Below are 5,401 nucleotides of genomic sequence, written 5' to 3'. Positions count from 1 at the left end.
TTTTTTTAACGGCATAGTCAATTTTTAAAAGTTTTGAGAAAGTATTTATGAATCATTTATAAAAGTCTTTGTATAAAGTTAGGAAGAATACTTTTTTAATAAAAGTTACAAATACACTGAGGCATATTCGTTTAGACGCATCTATTTTTTTCTCTTTGTCTTAATTTTTTTCTATGAATTGTCAACCGATATGCATGCAAGTTATTATCAAAATAATTGTTGTGTTGTGGGCTAATAAAAATCATAAAAAAAATTTTTCTATGTGTCTTTATTAACATGAGAGTATGTTTGATATACAAAAGTACATTTTTTAATTGGAATATATCTATAGACGCAGTCATATTTTTGACATTAAAAGATGGAAATTAGTAATGCGTATGTCCTCCATTACACTGAATCATCTCAAAAATTCTGCCTTTCATTGACTCCACTAGTCGTTGAAGTATAGTTTGATCCAACTTGGACCTTGCTTCAAGGATTTTACATTTTAACTCAGTAACAGTTTTAAATTGGTGTCCGGCTGCTTTAGCGTCATAAACTTTTCTTGATAGCATTTCCCACACGTTCTTCATTGGATTTAAGTCCGGGCTACAAGCTGGCCATTCGAGAACCGGGATGTTGTGGTCTTTAAACCATTTCATAGAATGCCTAAATGTGTGAATTGCAGCATTATCTTGCTAAAATATGGCATTATCGTCCATGTTTTCATCCATATAAGTTATGAGAACATCATCCAACATTTCTGTATACTTTATCGAGTTCATTTTAGGTAAACCACAACACAGAGTCAATTTTCCTGAATAAGAAAATCCACCCCAAACCATTAAACTTCCTCATCCATAACTTCGTTTTGTTTGTGGGTCATTTATTCCTCTTAGATCATGCCAATAATAACTGTAAGAGTCCGGACCATCTAAATTGAACTTTTTTTCATCTGAAAATATTACGTTTTGCCACTCATGAGTTCAATGCATATGGTTTTTAGCAAACTGTAATGTAGCAATTTTATGGTGCTTTTTTAACATTGGTTTTTGTTGTGGTTACTTCCACTATAAGTTTGGTGTTGTACGTAGAATATGTGCAACATGTTTATTGGTGACAGGCAATAATAATTTATCCTTTATTTGTGTTGCATTCAATTTATTTTTGGTTGCTTCGAAGCGAATTCGATTAATTTGCCGATTTGTTAATACTTTGTTGCCGTTTGTTGCTTTTTTTACACCTTAATTGTCACCTTTTGCAATGTAGTTTCGTACAACATGGTCAGATCTTCCAATTTCTCTTGCTATTTCTCGTATAAAAAGTGCTGGTGAGATTTCTGAGCCACGATATAAATTAATTTGTATTTTTTCAGCATCTGTCAAATACTTTCCTTTAGGCATTTCGGAAAATGCAATAAAAATAATACTGGCAGAGCAAAAGATCAAATTACACTAAAATTTATCAATTTATTTGTGTAAAAGTGATTAAAAATCAATAATTACCGTTATTAACCTGATTGCGTCTATAGATATATTCCAATTAAAAAATATGCTTTTGTATATCAAACATACTCTCATGTTAATAAAGACACATAGAAAAATTTTTTTTGTGGTTTTTATTAGCCCACAACACAACAATTATTTTGATAATAACTTGCATGCATATCAGTTGACAATACATAGAAAAAAATTAAGATAAAGAGAAAAAAATTGATGCGTCTAAACGAATATGCCTCAGTGTATTTTATTAAAAATGGAAACTTCAGATAAGTTAATCAGGAAATAATTTTTTCTAATTTACTTCTATGCTTTATATGAAAACTTTTATAAATGATTAATATATACTTTCTCAAAACTTTTTAAATGTGACTATGCCGTTTTTTCCCGTGTACTCTTCATATATTATATTGTTTTATTTTTTTAACAGAAAAAGTAAAGATAATTTGGTAGTTTTGCGCCCTATTAAATCTTTGCGCCCTGGACAATTTCCCATATGGCCCTCCCCCCTCACTAAGTTACTGTTTGGAGACTCCAACAGAGTTCGGGAATGTTGGGGCTATCCTTTCTAATGAATTTCATTTAGAATAGCTCAACAATAAAAAAATGGTTCTAAAAATTCTTTCATACGTTCCGTACTTTGGTAGATTTATCCTTTGTCATTCAATAGGATATCAATAAAATTTAAGCTTAGATTTTTAAATCTTTTTCTTTGGTATGCTTTTTCTAAATATAAATTATTAAATTTGTTACGCAGCACGTCAAGCAAGAGGTAACTGGGACAAAGAATCAGAGTTGAATTCAAATTTTCATCAACTACTGATGATTACTTCTGATTATAAAGACAAAAGTTTAATAAAGTGGTTGGATTGCAAGCAAATGAAATATACCTTGCCCAATTATGGATCCTGGGGGATGCATACCCTATACCCCCCGCGAAGACGCAAATGTGTAAGGAGACGCAAAATGTGTAACAAAATACAAAAACATTTCTACATTCATTTGAAATTCCTGATGCTAATTCAATTGTAAACATCATTCAGGTATTTATGCTGCGAAAAAATGAATTCTATTTACACCTTCTATTCAAAATATTGCGGGCTGTATGTTTTTACTGCTTTATCAATTAAGGTTTCTTATTTTTGCAAAAAATTTGCTGTTTAATTTCAGCTTTAGCGTTAAAAACTCTTTGATAATTACAGAGCGTTAAAAACTCTTTCATATTTACAGAATTAGCCTCTAACTGGACAATGCTCGTGGATAATGTTACGATAGTGCAGATGTTATGACAAGTAAAAAAAAAAGAAAAGGGTTGCAACAGTGATAAGAACATAAATTCGAAAATGCCTCTATACACAATGTTAAGAGCATGCCTTGAAACTTGCTATTGAAGATTTTGTTAGAAATGTTAAACTGTTGTCAGAAAGTGTTGTCTCCAAAATGAGAAATTCATCGAAAAGAACTCCGTGAATTAAGCGAAAATGAAAACCGTAGTGTTCATGCATTTTCCAACTCTCTGGACTATTCGTGGGAAATCATCCTCAGTAACAATTGAAAACTACAATGAACTGATGGATTTATGCGAGTGGTAGTTGGGAAATGTAAAGAAAACTGACACGATAGGAGTATCCGTGGTGTTATGATAAACATGTAGCAATTCAATTTTCTTTTTGGTTGTCTGTTAGGAAAAATGATTTTAATACAAACAGATCACGAACTATACGGTATAGCGCATGCACTGCTGTTTAAGGCCACCATTTTGCTTCTAATACAGTTAAAACATTGATGTCAATTAGAAATGATCAGTCATTTAAGAGCTTTTGGAAACTTTTACGATTGCAGTTTGAAGATCCTTATATATAAAAAAAGAAAAGATGTCCTGCTAGAAAGTTATTATACTGGTAATACCACGTACTATCCTAAAACAAAGGAAAAGATATTTCGAAAGATTTATCACAAAGCTCTTGAAAACGTGGCTGAAACGATAACAACTTGTTTTCATCAGCCAGATTGGGTTGTTTACCGAAATGTGCAACAAGTTTTTATGAATGCAATTAACGGCGAATCCTATCACAAAGAACTCGATGTCGTTTTCAAAGTAGTTAAAAATGATTTTGGAAAAGATGAACTGATCTCTCAATAGCAAAATCTTAGGTTTTGCTTGAAAGAAAGTTGTAAGTGCAAACAAATTAGTTTATTTTTTACAAAACTTAAGTATGGGTAAGAGGTGTTTTTTGTCTTAAGTAGTTACTTTGGCGAATCAAAAAAAGCACTCTCCTGGCGAAGCTTCTACTGGTTATGCCTAAAACTAATACCGTAAGCAAAAGATCTTTTTCTGCTTTTTTATTTAATTATATTTATTTATGTTTTTAATTTTGCCGTAGAAAGTTAAAATTTATAAAATAGCATAAGTAATAAAATAAATGGCTGGAGCAAGAAAAAGACATCTGTCTTATGTTAATATTCTCATCTGTCATATGTTTAAATCATCATCTGTCTTATGTTTGTCTTATCACCGAGCTCCACTGTAGCTTCATTACAGGTCGTTTTTTTACAATAAAATGTATAAAATCGTTATAAATGCTTGAGATAATATATATATATATATATATATATATATATATATATATATATATATATATATATATATATATATATATATATATATATATATATATATATATCAATATATATATATATATATCAATATATATATATATATCAGTATATATATATATATATATATATATATATATATATATATATATATATATATATATATATATATATATATATATATATATATATATATATATATTAGGGATATGACTTTTTAATTTTTTTTCAAATAAAATGTTTCCTGTATCATAAATCGATGAACTTTTACCTAAAATCATGAAAAAATGCCCAAATAGCTTTCTGCAACAAAAAAAGGTCACCCCCAAAATAAAAATTTGATTTACCATTTTTATACATTCATTTTTGACCGATGTTTTAATCTTAAGCTTAATTCTCAGCTTAATTCTATTTATTTCATTATTTTGTTATGAATTTATAAATATAACGCCACACGTTACCATGGCAACGAAACGGCCGTGTGCCGGCAAATACTTGGAATTGTTATGTGATGACGTCATTGTGTTACCACGGTGATATAGACGACTGTAACAGACTGTAGAAGTTTATAGAACTTAGTAGAACATTCTGGAAGCTCTAAATAATTATATAAGCGAGCTGCTGTCAGAGCTCAGTGTTGATAATGTGAATAGTTCTATGAAGTACTCTGCGTGTAACTGAGCTAATAAGGAACTACTGTAGCGAACTAAAGACGCTGTAAGTGTACGAAGTATAAGTAGTTGTAGCATTATCGTTAGGATACGGACTGGATTATCGAACTGTTATCAACATTGACTGGATTATCGAACTATAATTGGATTACTATACAGTTAAAGTATTTTATTAATTAAACGACTTTATTAAACGGATATTTACGCTCAGCTATCCGTAAAGTCGTAACAATATTATATGATGTCTCACAAGAAAAGTCATACCACAGTAACAAAGAACAAGAAGACTTGGACTAAAAATTTGGTGAGATTTCAAGAGTCACACAGAAGAAGAGGAAGCGTGGCTGTAGAAGAACATTCACTCGATGAAAAATCCAGAATACCACTTCAATTGCAGATCGTAGGAAGATACCAGTTTCTCGGAGCATATGTTAAAGGAAGAAAAGAACGAATAGACCAAATTTCTAAGGAAATTACAAAATTGTGGGACAATAAACTGAATTTTCCACGTGTGTCTGATCAAGTGATAAGAGCAAAGCTTATGAAGGTGCTGAAGGTCTATGATGAATGTGTCAAGCGTGGAAAATATGATGTTCTCAATGCATTATTTGACATCACGAAAGTGAATGGCCAGTG

The sequence above is a fragment of the Hydra vulgaris genome, chromosome 15 (assembly GCF_038396675.1).
Source record: "Hydra vulgaris chromosome 15, alternate assembly HydraT2T_AEP".
NCBI classification, from domain to species: Eukaryota; Metazoa; Cnidaria; class Hydrozoa; order Anthoathecata; family Hydridae; genus Hydra; species Hydra vulgaris.
This window is presented reverse-complemented; position numbering follows the sequence as displayed.